This window comes from Schistocerca americana, chromosome 6 (genome assembly GCF_021461395.2).
Source record: "Schistocerca americana isolate TAMUIC-IGC-003095 chromosome 6, iqSchAmer2.1, whole genome shotgun sequence".
Taxonomy (NCBI): domain Eukaryota; kingdom Metazoa; phylum Arthropoda; class Insecta; order Orthoptera; family Acrididae; genus Schistocerca; species Schistocerca americana.
Window position 1 is genome coordinate 310,641,145 of NC_060124.1, and position 23,659 is coordinate 310,664,803.

The following is a 23,659-nucleotide window of genomic DNA, read 5'->3' on the forward strand; positions in this document are numbered from 1 at the left end:
TAGGCACCAAAATTACTGAGGGAGAAACTTATAGGCTGAGAAGTAATAAGGAAATAGAAGAATACACAGACATACATAGTGACATGAGAAAACGAAGACTTAAATTTTACGTAGATTTGATGGTACACACGTGAAACGGTCCTACGGGAAAATCCTCATTTCATCACTACCTCGAAGATGCTGTTTCCCGTCGCTTGTGCGCCGACTATAACACCACGTTCTTGATAAACTGCCATTATAGCAGTAGTAACCGATCTAACAACTGCGCCAGACACTTGTTGTCTTATGTAGCCGTTGAATAACGGAGCGCCGTATTCTGCCTGTTTACATGTCTCTGTATTTGAATACGCATGCGTATTCCAGGTTCTTTGGCACTTCAGTGTATATTCCACTTATCTGCTAGTGTTTCTGTGACGTGTCACGTTTGATCGGCTGTTGCTGTGCGTCGTTAGTCTCCACCGGCTGGTTCCCAACAAGAAACTGTTCCTGCCTGTTATTGTCCTCCCTTTGACTTCATTGGTTATTGTTTCCACAGATCCTGCAGGTTTGTTGTGACCCACAGCTTGCCTTTCCATTACTTTTGCAGCGTATGTTGTTGGGTCACCGCCAATCCTTGGTTCCTTGATTTGTCGTACGACGCGTTTTAGGTTTGCATTTCTGCTCTGTGGGCACTCTGTTTAAAGGTGTTATCATGGGTCACTAATGGTACATGTATGGGATTGAGGGCCACATGTGACTAGTGATGTGAAGGCATAGACTTTTATGTATGACCAGATGTGTCTCATCAATTCCGTATTTACGTTTCTTGTCCCATTGTCAACAGTAAAACACTTATTCGTAAAACACTTATTCGTGGTGCACTTCTCATTGTTAGCTTGTAGAACATTGCCATGGGGTGCTACTGCCTTTCAGAAATTGTTGGATGATGCTTCAAAAGCAAACGTAAGTAATCGTCGTCTTACCAATTTCCCCATTTGTATGTACAAAATTTACCAATCGTTTCGTGTGTTAAATTGTTCTTATACATATTGGAAGCTTCGGATATTGTAGTTTCTTAAATCGATATTATCATAACACGAAATGTCCATTCTGCAACATTTGGTCGTTCGTAGCCGTACTCGAATGCAAACTTCATAGTAGAATTTCGTTCTACTGATTCCATATTTTAAATTTTGCTCGGATACTCACAGAATGTTTATGTTCTCTGCTGAATCGCAAGTATGCTGCATGAAAGAACCAGGCGAACGTATGAAGAGAACAACACGTGGTGAAAGTAAATCTGATCGTTGTCTGGGAAAAACACACAACATGAAATAATTTACATTTTCTATTGAAAAAATTAAAAAACAAATATCGCATTGCCTTTATTGAAAGCTTCTGAACACTGTAGCATAATTTTGGACTTTACACCAAATATTTCGGGTTATTGATGCAATAATTTACCATCAGCCGTATGTATTGTAGAAATTTATTTTATTTTATGAACTTCTATGTGCTACCAGTTTCGGCATTACGTTGATGCCATCTTCTGGCCCCACTCGTCATAGTAGTAAAATCGCTATACACGGAAGGAGCCATATTACTGGATCCGTGAATCAATCGCCCTGCAACAGCTCTTGGTGGCCAGGCGAGGCAGACTATGGAGGCTTGTTATGTTCCCTGTAGTAGTTATTCGCTAATTCTAGTTGTGAATGAAGCTGTAAAGGCATCAGAATATGCGCAGTGTCACTTTTTTCCTTCGTGAGAAAAACTTTTCCTTCCTGCGTCTACGCGAGTCTGAGCAATCTTGTAGAGCCATACATCTGCCCTAAAGTTGACGCCACTGAGCGCTTGAAATTTTCGCATGGGAAACAAACACTCCCTGGAGTCTGTCATGCGAAATGGGTCTTGTAAATTCCGTCACTAAATAAATTTAAATATCACAGTGCTCATTTATCTTTGAAATACACACATCAAAAAAAGAAGGTCGACGTTGACTGTGGATATTGTATCACAGACACAGTCCCTTTGACGTTCAGAGATGTAACTAAATTCGCCCAAAGATGTAAACAACCATGCATGAGCAGCGCCTGTTACACGGAGGGGGTCCGACAGCCGATCAATTCAGTGATTCCACCGGGAAGGAGGTACACGGCACGTGTTATCTGTTGTTCAACCGTGGCCAGACGGTCAATATAACGGTTCGATCGCGTCCGCATTGTTGCTTTGACCTAGGAAGGGCTCTCAACGAGGGAAGCGTCCAGGCGTCTCAGAGTGAACCAAAGTGATGTTTTTCTGACATGGAGGAGATACAGAGAGACAGGAACTGTCGATGACATGTCTCGCTCAGGCCGCCCAAGACCTACTGTTGCAGTGGATGACCGCTACCTACGGATTGTGGCTCGGAGGAACCCTGACAGCAACACCACCATGTTGAATAATGCTTTTCGTGCAGCCACAGGACGTCGTCTTACGACTCAAACAGCGCACAGTAGGCTGCATGATGCGTAACTTTACTCCCGACGTCCATCGCGAGGTCCATCTTTGCAACCACGACAGCATGCAGCGTGGTACAGATGGGCCCAACAACATTCCGAATGGACCGCTGAGTATTGGCATCAAGTTCTCTTCAATGGCGAGTGTCGCAGATGCCTTCAACAAGACAATCGTCGGAGACGTGTTTGGAGGCAACCTGCTCAGGCTGAACCCCTTAGACACACTGTCCAGAGAGTGCAGCAAGGTGGAGGTTCCCTGCTGTTTTGGGGTGGCATTGTGTGGGGCCGACGTACGCCGCTGGTGGTCATAGAAGGGACCGTAACGGCTGTACGATAAGTGAATGCCATCATCCGACGGATAGTGCAACCATATCGGCAGCATATTGGCGAGGAATTTGTCTTCATAGACGACAATTCGCACCCCCATCGTGCACATCTTGTGAATGACTTCCTTCAGGATGAAAACATCGCTCAACTAGAGTGGCCAGCATTTTCTCCAGACATCAACCCTATCGAACATGCCTGAGATAGATTGAAAAGGGCTGGTTATGGACGACGTGACCTACCAAGCACTCTGAGGGATCTACGCCGAGTCGCTGTTGAGGAGTGGGACATTCTGCATGAACAATGCCTTGATGAACTTGTGAATAGTATGCCATGACGAATACAGGCATGCATCATTGCAAGACGACGTGCTACTGGGTATTAGATGTACCGGTGTGTACAGCAATCTGGACCAACACCTCTGAAGGTGTAGCTGTATGGTGTTACAATATGCAATGTGCGGTTTTCATGAGCAATAAAAAGGTGGAAATGATGTTTGTGTTGATATCTCTTCAAATTTTCTGTACAGGTTCCGGAACTCTCGGAATCGAGGCGATGCAAAGTTGTTTTGATGTGTGTGTAACTAAGTTAAACCGGTCGACATCGTAAGCTAACCGAGTGAGATACCTTTTGAAACAGAATAGAGTAATAGCGTAAATTTCGTCCTCAATATATTATTTTGGTTGTCGGGGGTTAGAAAACATGAGCTACAGTTGCAACCTGATGGAAAGCAAACGGCTGCCAACAGTTCCGCTTCACTGGCAGTAGCCACATCACGCCGCCTGGCCGTGACGTCACGGTGAAAGGAGAAGCGCCGCTCCGCTCATCACAACGGTTGCGGATGCTGCGCTCTGTAGCGGGCGATGGTGGTGTAATGGTCAGCATAGTTGCCTTCCAAGCAGTTGATCCGGGTTCGATTCCCGGCCATCGCACGTATTTTTTCTCATGATTCGGGAATACCGGTGAAGTGATATTATTTAGCGTGGAGCACGACGCATGACATACGGGCAACAACACATAAAAATATATAAATATTCGTAGATGTAAGTGTAGAAAATGCATTAAAACAGGTGTTATATTCTAACGTCCAGTTTCCTTGTCCAGTCAAGGCTTGATACGGTGGCCGTGAAAAAGTACTTTGAGTCATCAGGCTAAGCTCTCAGTTTATACTCCTCGACAATGAGCCGGATGATGTGACTCGGTGCTACACAATGACAGCTTGAGGTGGGGTGCTTATCCCATTTGTGCAGGTTGTGTACATACAGTCCGTGCCCTGTTCGGCTGCGATTTATATTCTTCCACTTCTGCCGTAGGGGTTCAAAGTCCATGGCCATCTATCCGGCAATGGTTTCCAACCTTTCCGAGATCATATTATTTCCTTCCACACAACTCTGACGAGGTCTCATCCACCAATCGGGAATTGAATAATCTATGATAAGGCTACCAGAAGTACTCTCTGCCACATTCCATAAGGTGGCTCGTAGCGTAGAGGAGTAGATCAATTTTTCCTCGGTTTTCCCTTACTGTTAGTTCTATATGGACTTTGAATCTGCCGATAGTCTTCAACGCGGCGTCAGTTTCTTCTCAGCTACGATCTCCCCTTTCATGTCTTCCGAATCCTGTATCTGCAGTATGATTTCTGTATTGTACGTAGATAAGCTTTCGCTCCGAGAACTTTTCCCTGACAACTTCAGAATTTGAGAGTGTCTATTCCACTCATCACTTGAGAAAAACATTTTTCAGCTTCTACAGACGGTATGAGTTTTAGTTGGCCTCTTGCGGACTCATTAGCTAGATCTGTACTTACACTCTGCAACTCACCTTACAGTGTGTGGTGGCGGGGTCTTTGAGCACCACTGACACTTCCCGCTTTTCCTATGTTTCGCGGAAAGCGTTGTTGATAGGCCTCCGTGTGGGTTCGAGTCTCTCTAAGTTTACGTTCATGGTCTCTCCGTGTGCGGAAGCAAAATATTGAATGCGTACGCTCTCGGAATTTTTACAATAAACACAATGCGATGGCAACGCCTGTCTTGTAACGTCTGCCACTGGAATTGGCTGAGAACACTTTCGCACTTCCTAAATGAATCTGTAACCAAACTCGCTACTCTTCTTTGGATCTTTTCTACACTACTGGCCATTAAAATTGCAACACCACGAAGAAGACGTGGTACAGATGCGAAATTTAACCGACAGGAAGAAGATGCTGCGATATGGAAATGATTAGCTTTTCAGAGCATTCACACAAGGTTGGCGCCGGTGGCGACACCTACAATGTGCTGATATGAGGAAAGTTTCCAACCGATTTCTCAGACACAAACAGCAGTTCGCCGGCGTTGCCTGGTGAAACGTTGTTGTGATGCCTCGTGTAAAGAGGAGAAATAAGTACCATCACGTTTCAGACTTTGATAAAGGTCGGATTGTAGCCTATCGCGATTGCGGTTTATCGTATCGCGACAATGCTGCTCGCGTTTGTCGAGATCCAATGACTGTTAGCAGAATATGAAATCGGTGGGTTGAGGAGGGTAATACGGAACACCGTGCTGGATCCCAGCGGCCTCGTATCACTAGCAGTCGAGATGACAGGCATCTTATCCGCATGGCTGTAACGGATCGTGCAGCCACGTCTCGATTCCTGAGTCAACAGATGGGGACGTTTGCAAGACAACAACCATATGCACAACGTTTGCAGCAGCATGGACTAAAAGCTCGGAGACCATGGCTGCGGTTACCCTTGACGCTGCATCACAGATAGTAGCTCCTGCGATGGTGTACTCAACGACGAACCTGGGTGCACGAATGGCAAAACGTCATTTTTTCGGATGAATCCAGGTTCAGTTTACAGCATCATGATGGTCGCATCCATGTTTGGCGATATCGCGGAGAACGCACATTGGAAGCGTGGATTCGTTATCGCCATACTGGCGTATCACCCGGCGTGATGGTATGGGGTGCCATTGGTTAAACGTCTCGGTCACTTCTTGTTCGCATTGACGGCACTTTGAACAGTTTCAGGTGTGTTACGACCCGTGGTTCTACCCTTCATTGGATCGCTGCGAAACCCTACATTTCAGCAGGATAATGCATGACCGCATGTTGCAGGTCCTGTACGGGCCTTCCTGGATACAGAAAATGTTCGACTGCTGCCCTGGCCAGCACATTCTCCAGATCCCTCACCAATTGAAAACGTCTGGTCAATGGTGGCCGAGCAACTGGCTCGTCACAATACGCCAGTCACTACTCTTGATGAACTGTGGTACTGTGTTGAAGCTGCATGGGCTGCTGTACCTGTACACGCCATCGAAGCTCTGTTTGACTCAATGCCCAGGCGTATCGAGACCGTTATTACGGCCAGAGGTGATTGCTCTGGGTACTGATTTCTCAGGATCTATGCACCCAAACTGCGTGAAAATGTAATCACATGTCAGTTCTAGCATAATATATTTGTCCAATGAATACCCGTTTATCATCTGTATTTCTTCTTGGTGTAGCAATTGTAATAGCCAGTGGTGTATTTTGTATATCAATTCTGTCCGATACTGATCCCAAACTGACGACCAATATTGAAGCACTGTTCGAATAAAGGCTTTGAGAGCTACCTCATTTGTTGCTGGATTACATTTCAGGAGGATTCTTCCACTCAATCTAAGTTGCGATGAGTTTTATGTGGACGTTCCACTTTATAAGGGAGCGATCAGTCCAGAATCGATATGCAAATCAGGCAAATTCGTTGTGAGCGTGTGGCAAATATCCCAGCCACGCACCAAGTTGAAGATACCCGTATGGTAAATCACCGTGTTCTGCTGCATAATGAAGTCCATATCTGCCTGCTGCACATTCTCGTCCGACAGGAATCTTCGACATTTCAACATCCTTTTTAAGGGGCCAAGGGCGTCATAATCGTATGGGGAGAGGCGAGGACTACCGGGCGCGTGGCTGAGTATCTCCCACTCCAGCTGGTGTAACTTCTGCCTTGTGACATTAGTGATAAGGGGACGCAGCTGCATACCATTCCACCGCGGTGATTTTCATCAGATATACTAATCCACACACATTCTTCATTCACAGGCAGATGATTACCGGTGTTTGTCCTTCGGTAGCCAAGAAACGAATAACAGCATATTGGCCTTGTTGAGACACATTTGGTAATAAAGTCGCCATAGTTCACACGTTTCCGCATTTAACACACGGAAGTCAGAAAGTCAGTAGTGTCACACTAATCTCTTGACTATATGTCAGTGTTTGTATAACCGCGTCGGAGCCGTGTTACTTTGCATATAAAGGGTGTTACAAAAAGGTACGGCCAAACATTCAGGAAACATTCCTCACACACAAATAAAGAAAAGATGTTATGTCGACATGTGTCCGAAAACGCTAAATTTCCATGTTAGAGCTCATTTTAGTTTCGTCAGTATGTACTGTACCTCCTCGATTCACTGCCAGTTGGCCCAATTGAAGAAAGGTAATGTTGACTTCAGTGCTTGTGTTGACATGCGACTCATTGCTCTACAGTACTAGCATCAAGCACATCAGTACGTAGCTTCAACAGGTTAGTGTTCATCACGAACGTGGTTTTGCAGTCAGTGCAATGTTTACAAATGCGGAGTTGACAGATGCCCATTTGATGTATGGATTAGCACGGGGCAATAGCCGTGGCGCGGTACGTTTGTATCGAGACATGATTTCCAGAACGAAGGTGTCCCGACAGGAAGACATTCGAAGCAATTGATTGGCGTCTTAGGGAGCACGGAACATTCCAGCCTATGACTCGCGACTGGGGAAGACCTAGAACGACGAGGACACCTGCAGTGGACGAGGCAATTCTTCGTGCAGTTGACGATAACCCTAATGTCAGCGTCAGAGAAGTTGCTGCTGTACAAGGTAACGTTGACCACGTCACTGTATGGAGAGTGCTACGGGAGAACCAGTTGTTTCCGTACCATGTGCAGAGTGTGCATGCACTATCAGCAGCTGATTGGCCTCCACGGGTACACTTCTGCGAATGGTTCATCCAACAATGTGTCAATCCTCATTTGAGTGCAAATGTTCTCTTTATGGATGAGGCTTCATTCCAACGTGATCAAATTGTAAATTTTCACAATCAACATGTGTGGGCTGACGATAATCCGCACGCAGTTGTGCAATCACGTCATCGACACAGATTTTCTGTGAACGTTTGGGCAGGCATTGTTGGTGATGTCTTGATTGGGCCCCATATTCTTCCACCTACGCTCAATGGAGCACGTTATCATGATTTCATACGGGATATTCTACCTGTGCTGCTAGAACATGTGCCTTTACAAGTACGACACATGTGGTTCATGCACGATGGAGCTCCTGCGCATTTCAGTCGAAGTGTTCGTACGCTTCTCAACAACAGATTCGGTGACCGATGGATTGGTAGAGGCGGACCACTTCCATGGCCTCCACGCTCTCCGGACCTCAACCCTCTTGACTTTCATTTATTGGGGCATTTGAAAGCTCTTGTCTACGCAACCCCGGTACCAAATGTAGAGACTCTTCGTGCTCGTATTGTGAACGGCTATGATACAATACGCCATTCTCCAGAGCTGCATCAGCGCATCAGGGATGCCATGCGACGGAGGGTGGATGCATGTATCCTTGCAAACGGAGGACATTTTGAACATTTCCTGTAACAAAGTGTTTGAAGTCACGCTGGTGCGTTCTGTTGCTGTGTATTTCCATTCCATGATTAATGTGATTTGAAGAGAAGTAATAAAATGAGCTCTAACATGGAAAGTAAGCGTTTCCGGACACATGTCCACATAACATATTTTCTTTCTTTGTGTGTGTGAGGAACGCTTCCTGAAAGTTTGGCCGTACTTTTTTGTAACACCCTGTATGCGGCAGTAACAAACTCGAACGGAAACTTTTTGATTGCTGCTTATGAGTCGCTCCGTACTCGCACTCCTAACTGTTTTATGGATGTGACTGTTACCAGTGATTGCTCTGCAATCGTGTAGTTGTACAATAACAGGTCTTTCTGCCTGTTTATGCGCAATATATTACATTTGTGGGTTTTCAGAGCCGATTGCCAATACCCGCACGTAGACTGTGTTCCCTGCAAGTGTTGCTGCATTTCGCTACCAATTTTTTAGTGTAGCCGCTTCTCTGTATAGATCAGCATCCTCTGAGAAAAGTCCCATGGTATTTCTGATGTTATCTACAAAGTCATTTATGTACATCGTTAAAAGTAAAGGTGCTACAACACTCCATTGCAGTAAGCCCGAAGTTCTTTTAATGTCCGACAAAGAATGATATACTTTGTTCTGCTGGACAGAAACGCGTCAACCCAATCATACAGCCGGGCTGATATAGCATAAGCCCGTCTTCTGTTGATTAGGCGGCAGTGCGCAATTGTACTGAACGGACACGAAATCACTACATCAAGCAGGGTGCTCTTACCTATAGGATTGTGGTGAACAGTTCACTTATAATTTTGGAAAGGTTAAAACCCAAAATGCAATAGTAGATATCTAGGTTCCGATGTTCATAAAATATCATGTGACGATTGTGATCATTAGTATATTGGACAAACGGGCTGAACCTTTAATATCCCTTCTAAAGAACATACACGAGGCTCTTCCCGTAGTAAATCGCTATTTGCCTGGCATTTAACACATCACAAAAATTCTGAAGGATCCGTTAAGTATAATTTGGAAATAATTCTCCACAGTCCACCAAAATGACTTCTACTGAATGCCTTAGTAGATACAGAAATTTATGCTCACTATAAAAGTAAATCTTTGTCCTTATTGAACGAGCAGTCAGATTTCAGGGAAAGATAGTTTCTCGATCTCTTCGATGACATACTATAGATTGCTAAAACTCTCCAGTTTTTAAATGTCAACATCCAATTATGTGTTACCTTATGTTTCTAATTTTAATTTTATAATTTTTTGTTTCGCTAATCACACTTTTTCAACTATTTTATCTTAGTTGTGAGTTTAGTTTCATGACTGATAATGACACTATTCATATTCTTAATATTTGACTTGCTGTTTTGCAAGTTGTGGCATTTTAGTTTATGTTTCCTTGGCACTCTCACAACAGTATACCAATCGACATTAATAATTTTTATGTAATTGTTGCTTTAAGCCTAAAATTATGTACTCTTCTGTCGCCGATCGTCATGACACTGCTGATCTCTGCGTAATGTACCGCTTTATGCTTAATATTTATGTACGCTTCTGTCACCAGTCACTGTGATGGTTACTTCACAACGTTCTTTAGCGGTTTTCATGTACGTCAGATGCTTTCTCGCCTATGTGCTGGCACACCGTAGCGGCCAATAGCTTCCGCATCTTTGACATCGTACTCCAGCAGCCCTGCATGCAGCATATCGAAACCTTCACGCCTTCTCCAACGGCGTCACGTAGCTCTGGCTTTGCTATGACTGCGGTCTACGAGTTTTCTCCAAATGCCCGTAGGGGACTGTCTGTACACTGTCAGCAGATTTTAATTGGCTATTCTTCTGTATATTCTCCTGCAGCTGTTTCAATGTAATTTGACAAACTACATTACATAACGGATATTTGTGTGTTGTTACGTAACTTTTTTTATTACTCTGTGTGCAGTTGCTTTGTCTGTAGATTAACTGTAATAACGCTTTTTACTTACTATATGCCTCACTGGCTATTACTGGTGAACTGCGATTAAAGGTGGGTACAGCGTCCGATAGTCAACCCGCAGCCCCTCTAGCCTAAGCAGCAGTTGACGTTCCATCACCCACGATACCTGCTCACGTTCACCGCTACCACCTGCCATCAACCGTATAACTTATTTTATCCCTCTAAATCGATACTGTCTTTACATTTCAGTGCATATGATCTGAAGATGGTCACTATTTGACCGAAGTAGGTTACCATTTTCAATACACAAATAAAAAAAATAAAAAACACCGGCGAAGGAATTACCCGAATGAGATGGAAATTTTCACGTACAGACAAACAAACGATTACAATTTCAGAAATATTTGTTGTTGTATTCAGGAGAAAGAGTTTCACAAATTGGGCAAGTCAGTAACACGTTCGTCCACTTCCGGTCCTTGTGTAAGCATCTGTTCGGGTTAGCATTGCTCTCTTCTCCCCAACGATCACAGGCCTTGCGGACCACGCGCTGCATCAACTATCTGCTTCCACCGCCTTCTGTCTCTTGCAGTCTCTCTCCACCCTGCGGAAATTCCTAATGCTACGATGTAATTCTCTATGTCATCTTTCCACCTTGTACGAGGTCGGCCCAATGGTCTTGTTGCCTGGCGAGTTCCTTCAAATGCTTTTTCGGTGATTCTGTTGTTTTCCATTCTAGCCACATGTCCAGCCCATTGCAGTTTCCTACTTTTTAATTTCTGGATGATAGTGGGTTGCTTCATTAGCTGATAAATTTCAATGTTCTTTCGAATTCTCCATTCGCCATTCTCCAACCAAGGTCCCCAGATTTTTCTCATTATTTTTCTTTCGAAAACATTCAGTTTTTCCCTTTCATTCTTTGTAAGCGTCCAGCTTTTGAACCGTACAGTACTATGGGGCTGATGATAGTGTTGTATATCTTCATCTTTGTGGTGATTGACAAAGTTTTACTTTTGAGTGGGTTGCTTAGCGAGTACAGACATCTTGACACTGAGGCTATTCTTTCGTTTATGTCCATTGTTATGATATTTTTACTGTTGAAACCTGATCCAAGGTATTTAAACTGAAGAACTTTTCTGAATTTAGAATGTTGGTCAGTAAAATTTTTGAATGTCCTCCCGTGGGATATCGTGCCAAATTCTACCCAATAGGAGCGTTAGACTATCAAAATCGCGAGCTCGTTGTAGGGTCCTCTCCACAACGATCCAACGTTCTCAATTGGGTAAAGATTCGACAACATCGCTGGGCAAGGTAGAGTTCGGAAGGTATGAGGACAAGCAGTAGAAACACTCGCCTTGTGTGAGCGTGTGAAAGGTAGCTGTCTTATTTGTCATGACGATTTTCTAGAAGTTTTGCCCATAAATGTGGATGAAGTTTCGGATTTGATGAATGTACCCAACTTCTGTTTTATCGATATAGCCATATTCTTCGTATGTCTCTTGTGAGACTACAGCTCTTGGTCAGAAAGGTTAGTTCTACTTAGTCAGGGCAGTAGTCAGTGTGTTATACTGTCTGGTTACATACTCGGTTTAAAAAGGATGGAAGCTGGCATGTCGTGTAGTGGAGGCAGTATTAGTTAAGAAGAATTTTGTACTAATATGTTTTCGGTAAGGAAAACGAGATTATATCAGTGGAAGAATGTTAACAGGGGAAATTTCAAGGTAAGTCAGTTTTTGTATCTGCATATTTGCAATGGAATGTAGTCGAATTAAGTTGGGTGATGCTGAGGGAATTAGATTAGGAAATGAGACACTTAAAGTAGTAAAGGAGTTTTGCTATTTGGGGAGCAAACTAACTGATGATGGTCGAAGTAGAGAGGATATAAAATGTAGACTGGCAATGGCAAGGAAAGAGTTTCTAAAGAAGAGAAATTTGTTAACATCGAGTATTGATTTAAGTGTCAGGAAGTCGTTTCTGAAAGTATTTGTATGGAAGTGAAACATGAACGATAAATAGTTTAGACAAGACGAGAATAGAAGCTTTCGAAATGTGGTGCTACAGAAGAATGCTGGAGATTAGATGGGTAGATCACATAACTAATGAGGAGGTATTGAATAGAATTGGGGAGAAGAGGAGTTTGTGGTACAACTTGACTAGAAGAAGGGATCGGTTGGTAGGACATGTTCTGAGGCATCAAGGGATCACCAGTTTAGTACTGGAGGGCAGCGTGGAGGGTAAAAATCGTCGAGGAAGAAAAAAATGGTTCAAATGGCTCTGAGCACTATGGGTCTTAACATCTGAGGTCATCAGTCCCCTAGAACTTAGAACTACTTAAACCTAACTAACCTAAGGACATACTTAGAAGGAGAGACAGCATTGGTCGTATTTTTTTGTTTTATTAACCGCAAAGTCGATTTTCGATCACTTAGTGACCATCCTCAGTGCTATAATATACAATTTAAATTGGTAGGCACTGGTGCCAACAAGGTCTAAGCTTCTTCTAGTGTTGTTGAAGTTTACTGTAGAAATACTGTAATGCAACATATGGTTTTATTGTATAACTGAAAGAAGTGTCAACGAAAGTAATTGCACGCAGGAAAATTATTAAGAAATATTTTCCAAATTGTTTAGGTGTATAAGCTTTATGAAAAGGATATTGTTGTCGTGGCTTAATGAATGATAGTTTAACTTGGAGTCTTCATTTTTCACTCTATACCTTTATGAATGCGTTTGTATACTCACATTGCACATCGCGAGTTGTGTGGTGTAGAAGCATTTTGTGAAAACTGGTAAGATAACCATCTTGCAACGCAACGTAAGCACGATTAATGAAACTTATTTTTGGTCAGCCAGATCAATATTCCTAATAGTAACAGGTTGGATAACAGACGAGCGTTCTATGCACACAGGTAGACCAACAAATTTAATTATCATCAAGACTCATGTCTTCTGTAAGGTACAGTGATTGTCAAAATGTATTTGTGAAAATATCTATTCAGAGATTTCATATCAATAAAAGATTTCAAAAAAGTGCTATCCTGTAAGTTTTCAAGCAGTTTATCACAAATCAGATGTTTTAATGTATATGTTCATTTTATCTGTAATTCCAGTAACTGTTCCGGTACAGCGATTGTTTGAAAACCCAGAGATAAAGATTAGCAATATTTAGGGCCAACATTTTAATCTATAATATTTTGTTTTGTTGTCAGATAACGTATGTAAGCCGGCCGGAGTGGCCGAGCGGCTCTAGGCGCTACAGTCTGGCACCGTGCGACCGCTACGGTCGCAGGTTCGAATCCTGCCTCGGGCATGGATGTGGGTGATGTCCTTAGGTTAGTTCGGTTTAAGTAGTTCCAAGATCTAGGGGACTGATGACCTCAGATGTTAAGTCCCATAGTGCTCAGAGCCATAACGTATGTAAATTTCATTGGACACGGTTTGGTTCCTTGCACGCAAATTGTTTCATGTACAGGCTAGTGTGGATTTCTACTCCTGTAGTGTTAGCTTCACATACTTCCTTTTAAAATTTAATCTTAACACAGTTCTGTTCCCCTGAACTGAGATTTACGTTTTTTTGATATCGAAGTAAATTTTGTATCTATTTTTCAGATACCAACCAGACACAAACAAATAAGAGTTTAGAAGTTTAACATTAACCTTTCACCTGGCGAGCCTGTTACGACATGTATTTATGTGGTAATCTGCTGATTTTTGCAGCCAGATAAAGTTTTGTTTTGCAGCCACATACATATTGGGGTTGCAGTTGTAGACTTTCACTTAGCAACAACTTTCAAGGTTAGTGACGCATCAGTTAATTTGATTATACACTGTATGCCATTACAACAATACAGTTTCTTTTCCATATTTATCACCAGTGCACAATATAGACAAATTTTCTGGAGAATAGCTAAAGTTTGTTGCAACAGGAATAGAGCTTTCGTGTATATTCTGCAATTTGGAACACCCATTATGTGAAAAGCATTTTATTTTCAATTGGGAACTTCTGAAATTCTACAGAATGTAGTGCAAGTGAGACCCTATCATTTTATGCATTTGAAGTGTTATATTGTGCTTAGAATAAGTGATTTTGCTATTGATTTTGTTATTACTTTTGATGTACTCCCAGTTAAAAGCATTCTTGTTTATTGAATCTTGAAGTGATTTTGTCATGGTATACGATAATTTGTGTCCTTTACTGAAATATAGGTATTTATTTACAAAGTGATATTGTGACAAGTTGTATTTGCATTTATTGAGTGATTTCTGTCAGTGGTAAATTAAATACTTTCTGTTTTCATTAACATTTGTAGCAAGTGATTTTTAGTGGTTATCTGTGTACTGTTGATCTCCAGTGTTTCCTTTTTGCTTGCTGTATTACTGTAATTGCTTGAAGATGTCAAACGCTATTGGAGCTAGGTCAAATGCCATAGCTGCAGCTGACGTGACTTTTGATAATTCTGCAGCCAGAGAAGGGACAACTGAAAAGCGGTGCTCTCCCAATATTGATTTAACTGAGACACATAGGACAATGTCCAACAGAATTGAACAGAGTAATTTTTCGGTATCAAACATGGAGCAGGAAAGCGCATCAGGGGATTCTGCTTTGGAAAACGAGTCTGGAATGTAATTTGTCACAACACTCAGATTCTTTAGTTAAGAGATTCACATTTTGCATCCACAACTGTTGACCAAACTGAGCCAGTCTCTCTCCTTCTTGTAGCAAAGATAAGGACAACGGTATCTCGTAGATAATATTACCGGAGATTAAACGTGTTAAGGAAGACAAAGGATGGGATAAAAAATTTGAAGAACGTGACAGAGAAAGGGATTGAAAATTAGAAGAACGTGGCAGAAAACAGGCCAACAATCTCTAACAGAATTGTAAAAAAATTAGAGACGAACTTTTGGGCGATTTAAATAAAAAAATTAAACATATTAAGAAATATGTACGTGAGGAGTTCAACCATGTAATAAATCATCTGAAGTCACGGGTCGAACACTTTGAAACGGCCGAAATTTCACAGTGAAAAGAGCAGGATAGTCAGTTTGAAACCCAGATAAAGAGTCTTGAACTACCAGAGGACAGTTGAACACAGTTACTAAATAGATAGACCAGCTTCCTGTAACCGTGACCCAGCTGTCTAACAAAGCGGATAGAATTTATGATGTTACATAGCCTGTTTCTTTTGTCGACTAGGAAGAATATCTTTCTTTTCAAGATTTAAAGCAGGAACAGATGACCACTAACCAACAGCATAACTGTAATGTAAAGAAACTTGATGATCGAGTATCACACATTTTAATCAGTCACGGGCATGATGATGACAATAGCCATATTTTGGGTTTTAACACTTCTGACGAAAATTCTGATTCGTGGCTTGTAAGTGAACTGATACGCGAAGTTAGTGCGTTACTCAGACAAAGCAGCGCGGATACATCATATAATGCGAAAAATAATTAGCCCTCTCACCAGTGATTCACGTGGTTACAAACAGTTCCACACTGTTAGAAAGATTAAGACTTTTCGAAGTTCTCCCAACAACATCCACCCCTGTAAGTGCTTCCAAAAATTCCAGTACTGTCTTCCAATCTCGTGGCCAATTGGTCATAAACTTGAATATATGTGTGGCTACTTAGAATCTGAACCCGTCACAAGAATGAGAGAAATTGCACAAGAATGTCAAACGGAAGGTGAATTTCATCATGCATTCTTGTCGGCATACTGGTCTGAAGCAACACAGGAAACAGTCAAAAGCAGTATCATCATGCTAAAGAATTTTGAACAATCAGACTTTTCTAGCCCGGGAGACTATTTTTAGCACATGATACGCAAGAATCCCTTCTTATCGAATCCGTACAGTCCGTCTGCACAAATAAGAATTTGTTTACCTAAACTACCGACACGACTGCGATATATTATTTTGGCAGGACACTGTAAAGATAACATTGAAGCTTTCCGAAATTTATTGCAAGAACTCGAAGTTGACAGTGAGGAATTTTACTCGTGAAATAAACACAGAGGTGGTAACAGACAAAATTTCCAGTCGCAACGAAACAGATCTGACGAAGGATATTCTGCAAATCGTAACAAAAGTTATGAAGAGAATAATGAATTTCCTAATCACAATTATTCATACAGTTGCCATCCGAGAGAATAGACTAACAATCGCAGCAATTTCAGAGGCAAGAACAGAGGTCATGGCTTCAGGAAGTAAAGTAGTTACGGCAATAATGCTGATTCCAACACGTATCAGTATAATGAAAGAGAAGGAGTGAAAGACGAAACTTTAATTCAAATAGAGAAACTGAGAACACTGGTTTCAGATCACGTGACTATCATTAATACCGAGCACGAGATAGTTCGCTTGATGGTAACTGTTATTACAAGAGAAATAACGAGGGGAGGCTCGATGATGGAAATTTAATCCTGAACGACGTGCTGAAGTAGTTGAGATTAGACCACCTAATCCTCATGATAGTGTTAGACGTGACAGGCCATCACAGGGATGATTGATGGCACGCGCGGCAAACGATTCGTTTGTCGATACACAGATTTCCTCCATTCATACCACAAAGATCACACATTGTGAAGCCATTAGTGAACAAAATAAACAATGTGAGCCTGTTCGTAATAAAACTGAGGATTAGATGTTAGGTGATATCGACCATAATGCTATTAATATAGAGGCTGTTGAGGACAGGCACTAAACTCAAGGTAAATCAACGTTTTTGACTGGGTAACGCCTTGGTCAGATGATGATAGTGAATGTGAAACAGATGTACATCCAGAAGCAGTAGGGAACATAACTAGTGCCCGGATTTTAATTACCTGAAAAACAATGAAATATGCAAGCATTTATGATTTAAAATTTACATAAATATGACCTTAAAAATAAAGTATCGCTTAATAGAAGTTTATTTAAAGCATTTTTGTTTGTTTATTTAATTTTTCATTCACCATAAAGTAATACAAAATGCACTTCTCAAAATATTATAAGTATAGTTCTTTCTTTCTGTAAGGTTTGTGGCTGATTTGCACCTATTTTTTGAATGTCTGAATGTTTTATTTTCTAAACACAAAGTACAGTGAAAAGATTATCTATCGAAACAGTAAAACAACGTTTTTATTTCTACATAGTATTTAAAGCGTATGACATTATTTAATACCGTATGTCAGTCTTCAGTATCTGAGAAGTTGCACTGGATCACAAGGTGCATTTTCAGGTTCTCCATTGTCAAAGATCTATGGTTGTCGCTGAGGATAGTTTTGTACCTGGAAAAGCTCCTCTCCACTTCACAAGACGTCACTGGAGCGTATTTGAAGGAGTTAAGCTTTGTTTCAGTATCTTCAGATGGTGCGGCATTCCCTGAAAGACTGTCACTAGTATTGGACAGTGTAGAATATCCAGGATTGCGTTGGAGAACACTTTGTAATTTGGTTTTAACCTTGTCAGCCACATGACCACGAGCTCGACGCAACTCACTCTGCGCAAGTTGCACAATACTCAGGGGCTCACATAGCTGAGTGCCAACAGCTTCCAGTCGTTTGATGGCTTTTGATATCACTGAAAAATTGGCGTTGATGTATGCCAAGTTTCGAGACAATGTATCTGTAAAAATTCTTTCACAGTTTTGATAGCACTTTATTCATCGCTATCAAGCTCACAGAAGATTGTATTTATTTGTGTGTAGTTGGTGCAGTAATACTCAGCAGCATTAAGTCAAGAACCTCATCGTGTAAGAACAGGTGTAGGTGGGAGGGTCGTTGAAGGTGCTTGTTCCTTGAATTTCTGCACCCGTAGCGGAGCCTTCACATAGATTTTCTCACAGGAAATTAACTTGTCCACATCAGGGTAATCTGATCATACCTCTTCGGCAACTCTGTGCAACGCATGTGCAAGGCAAGTGGCGTACACCATACTGGGGTAGAGAATCAGAAGCCCTTTGGCTGCTTTAGCCATATATGAAGCACCATCTGTTACAAGCAGCAAAACGTTGTCTCTTTTCACACCATCCGGCCATAGTAGCTTCAGAGAGTTGTCAAAGAAAATAGCAATCGTCGAACTGTTTACTTTATCGATAGCTTCACACGTTAGTAGAAACATATCTCCAGGGCCATCAACTTTTAGAACACCAACAACAACATTTGCAATATATCACCCACTAATATCCGTAGTTTCATCTATCGACAGCCAGATCTTTTGCTCAGCAATAGTAATTCGTATTTTGTTGAGCACATCATCGTAGCATACGGATAAATAGTTCTTTCTCAGTGTTGATTCATCTGGAACTGGCTGTGTTGTGTATTTCTCCAAGAACCGTCTGAAGCGTCGATTCCTCAGCTTTTCCAATGGGATGTTGCAGGACACCATCATCTCTTACAAATCCTTGCAGAATGGTTGCACGGTGGACGATTGACCTGTCTGTTCAAATAACAGCTTTTGCCTGCTGTTATTTTCATCACTTCGTTTCACACAGCTGCTGTGTTTATCGGTATTACAGTGTTGCTGCACATTAAAGCGCTTTTATGCACTAACTTTAACTTATACAGTTTACAAAATATTTTCCCATCAGTACCAAAGAACATCTCTCCAAATTCTCGAACATATCCTCTCAACTTCACGCTGTCGGAGCACTTTGCTTTAGGCGTGTTGAACAAGGCAAAGGCTGTATTCAAACTGGTTACTGGGAACACCAGTGCGACTGCGATGATTATTACGGCAGAAGCCGCCTTTGATGGCTCTGAGACTGTATTCTCGACTCTGCGCAACAATGTTTTATGTTCGTAAAACGACTGTTGCTGTGCACCGATTTTCTGCTACAGTCCTGAGGAATAAAGCTGTGCACTAATTTATCTGTTTATCTTTCATAATAGCACGTTAAATATTGTCTCGTGAGCAACATATTCATTTTCTTATTCGTGCGTCCCGTAAGACACGAGAAAAACGGTATATGCATTTTTGGCAAAAGTTGACGGAAATATGGCCTGTTATATTAAGAGTTAGCCGCAATATGACCTATTACCAAAATTTGTTGAAACATGACTTTATATGCACAATCAAAATACATTTTTCGACACTAAAATGCCTAGATTTGTGTATAAATTGTTCTAAAATTCACCCTACAGTTCAGAAAAAAATATGACTTGTCATTAAAATCCGGGCCATAAATATAACTAATGATGTTGTTCTGGATTTTGATGTCACATTTTTAGAAAAATATAATTTTGTGACATGGATTCAAAGTGGAGACGAATAAATTTTGTCCATTTTGATGATAATTGAGATACCTTGTTGAAAGAGAAGGTAGACAAGCAGAACATCTTAATCCATCCTATGGGGTCAGTTTATGTTGGACAGTTTCATTAATCAGCAATATTTGACTCAGGTATCAGGTTATCAGTGCGACATTAAATGTTAGAAATTAATTGTTTGTGCAACATTTCGATTCCGTCTGACTAACGGAAAAAAACTGTAGAGGTCAGAAAACAAATACATATGGATTTCGTTTGCCAAGGTCATCAGTTTTCCGCCAACTTCTTAATTGTGCTCCTCTTACTGCACAGATGGCATTAGGTGTTGATTTCTTGACTGAATACAAGGCTATTCTAAACTTTAAAGATGCTGACGCGAAAGCTAAAGTCGGTGGCAAGTTAGTGTGTTTGCAGTTTGAGGATTGGATTTCAGAGGAGGAAGAAACCACAACAGTTTGAAATTTTATCTTCATCAAAATCTCAACCTTCCACTACTGGCTCTAAATCAAGTACTTCCCACGAGACGAAACAGTCTTTTGATATCTCTAAAACTATACGTGACAAAGTACGCACTGTAGAGGATGCTTCTGAAGTAACTAGGCAAGAGTTAACGATATCTTACAGTCACACTCTGAAGTCATTGTCACCAAATTTACTATCATGTTGGTGCAACTGTGATACACGAATGTATGACAAAACAGTGATGCTTGTGACATTTTGCTGTGATATTTCTTCCTCCCATTGTATGACGTTGTCCTTGTAGGTTTTCTCAATAATTCTGAACAGAAAATTTCAAGCATTTTTGTACGGTACTGTAGATATGTGTATCTCTCTTGGGTTGTTTGAACTAACAAGAATATTCACTTGTCTTCATAAAATTTTCTTAAACATTTGAACAGACAATTATAGCTGCTTTGTAAAGTTTAGTACCATGTTACATGAAACGTGTGTCTCTTTCTTACTTCACTTTAAATGACAGGAATTCTTACCTGTTCTTATAGGTTTGTTTTAAATATTTGTACAGCTAATTGTAATGACTTATCAATGCTTAGTACCTTATTGTAAACACTGTATGTATTTATGCCACTGTACTTGCCTGAACTAGATTACTGAGTTACCACACCAAGCATGCTGTTATGTCATGTCTTCCGTATCATGACAAATATGTAAAATAACTTATTACTGGAAGCTTTGTACGCTTGTTTGTATGTGTGTACTGGTACTTGCATTTCAACTTATGTCCCATTCTTATATCACTTTGTAGCTGCTCACATTGCCACCCACCCCAGGTATTTGTAATCATACGTTTTGTACCATGTTTTTGTGATTGTTTCTTTTAGAGAATTTTTTGTGTGCCTCCTGCTATTGTATCAGCAGAAACCACTATTCTTAATAGGGGAGGTGTGACGAAAGGTAGTTATTTGCCACGACGATTTTCTAGATGTTTTGCCCGTAAATTTGAATGAAGTTTCGAATTTGATAAATGTACTCAACTTCTGTTTTGTCGATACAACCATATGCTGTAAGTCTCTCCTGAGACCACAGATCTTTGTCAAAGAAGTTAGCTTTAGTTTGTGAGACAAGCACTCAGCGTATTACATAGTCTGCATATGTACTGGGTTTGAAACGGATGGAAGCTAGCCTTCGGTGCAGTGGACGCTGCATTAGTTAATAAGACTTTTGTACTAATATGTTTTGGATAAAGAAAACGAGATTATATTAGTAGAAGAATGTTGAGAGGGGAAATTTCAAGGTAATTCAGTTTTTGTATCTGTATATTTGTAACTGTTATTATTGTTGAAACACTGTGTATGTTTGAAGTCTACTGGAGGAATATTATAATGCAACATGTAGTTTTGTCCTATAATTGAAACAAGTGTGTTAAGGAAAGTAATTGTACGTAGGAAAATTATTAAGAAATATTTTCCCAACTTGTGTAGGGGCGTAAACTTTATGAAAATGTGTGTGTTCTCATGGCATAATGAGGCATAGTTTAGCTTGGAGTCTTTGTTCTCATTTATCAGTCGTTAAGTTTAATTCCTCATTTTTCTCTCTTTCCCTTTATGAATGTGTTGGTATACTCTTGCTCCACATCGCGAGTTGTGTGGTGCAGAAGAATTTTGTGAACATTGATAAGATACCGTCTTACAGTGCTGATCTCAAGTACGACAAATGAAATTTGGTTTTGGACAGTCAGATCAATATTCCTAACAGTAACAGGTTGCAGCACACACGAGCGTTCTGTGAGCACAGCTAAGGCAACAAATTTAATTATCATTACAATTCATGTGTACTTGGGGTACGGTGATTGTCGGAATGTATCTGTGAAAACATCGAATCAGTTCTGAGATTTCATATCAGTAACAGATTCAGAAAAGCGCTAATTTTAAAGTTTTCAAGCAGTTTGTCACAAAGTCAAATGTGTTATTTATATGTTCACTTGATTTGTGATTACAATACAGTTAAATTTCATTGAAAACAGATTGGTGTCTCGCAGGGGAACTGTTTGATGTAATGGATAGTGTAGCGTGAGCTTCACATACTAATGTTCAAAATTTAATTTTAACACAGTTCTGTTGCTCTGGACTGAGATTTACGTATTTCCAAAGCAAAATAAGGTTAATACTAGTTTTTCAGATACCAACCAGAAACATAAAAACGCGAGCTTAGAAGTTTAAAATTTAACTTTAACGTGCATTATCTTGCTGAAATGTAAGCTCATGATGGCTTGCGACGAAGGGCAGCCAAATGGAATGTAGAATATCGTCGACGCACCGCTGAGCTGTAAGGGTGCCGTGGACGACGCCCAAAGGAGCCTTCTATGAAATGAAATGGCACCCAAGATCATCACTCGTAGCTGACAGGCCATATGGCGGAGGAATGTCGGGTTGGTATCCCACCGCATCCGTGGCATGTCCAGCCACGTTTCGCTGGTCGTCGGGGCTAGCGGAACTCAATGCGGAAGACAAATCTACCCCATTCAATGAGATCCCAGGCTCAATGTGACCGACGCTACTGAAAACGCGCTTTTTGGTGTACAGGGGTCAGTGGTAGCCAGCTAGTCCGCTGTGAGCTCAGCACCCTTTCTGTAAGCCGCCTATTAATTGTCCTTGCCGTCACTGAAATATCAGGTGCGCGTAGGATCGATGCTATTGATGAATTTGGGACTCCGAGTGCCTCTGTGACGATTGGTCGGTCATCTCTTTCTGTCGTCTCTCTACGCCGACCACTTTCTTCCTGACGCTGTGTTTCGCTAGAGTTCCCCAATTCCTATGAACACCGTCGAACAGTGGTATCCCTCCTATTCAAATGTCGAGCGATTCGACGATTACTCCCACAGGCTTCTTTGAGCCCAACTACACGTCCTCTATTCAGTGCTGATATCTGTTCACGTGCCTGTCTGCGAGGCCTAGTTACTGTCCATCTGAGTATACAGAATGAAAAACCTTGTGCACTGGTATCGACGTGTCACCTGTATGCTATCCTTACCAGCTGCACGGTGAAACTGCGCTGCAGTGTCACACATTCACCCATCGTCCGTCAACGTTTACAGTTTAGAATTCTTTGTTGGTACCTGTATGAATATTAGTTTGTGAGCAATTTGTATAGTTCCTTTGCGATGTGATCAATTGCATTCAAGACCTTTTAAATTTTAATTTTAGAATAATCAACCTGTTTGTACAGAGTATTCGATAGAGCAGTTGTCTTGTGAGTCGGAGAGCTGAGCACTACCCTACAACAAGACATACTGCGGATGAACGACCGTTGGCTTTGCACACCCGCCTGTCAGAATAGGATTTTCAGGTGGAGTTGGAAACTGGTTTATGAGGGAAGCCTGCCCGGTTCCCCATTCACACATCACAAGCACAACATGCAAACTGCTCAACCGACAAAATAGGTTTCGTAACATTTACAGACGGAAGAGGTTCAAGAAAGAAAGGCAGGGAGAGGAACGAAGTCTCAGGCTTAACGTACGGTCGAGATAGAGGTCACTGGCGACTGGGCAAAATTTTGTCTTGGGG

The 23,659-nt window shown here is 41.4% G+C and overlaps 1 non-coding gene across 1 annotated transcript; it reads left to right on the forward strand.

Annotated features, from left to right (window-relative positions):
• Positions 1-3,658: 3,658 nt before the first annotated feature.
• Trnag-ucc lies at positions 3,659-3,730 on the forward strand. Its single transcript has one exon. It is a non-coding gene; the product is annotated as a tRNA-Gly (tRNA).
• The last annotated feature ends 19,929 nt before the right edge of the window (positions 3,731-23,659 follow it).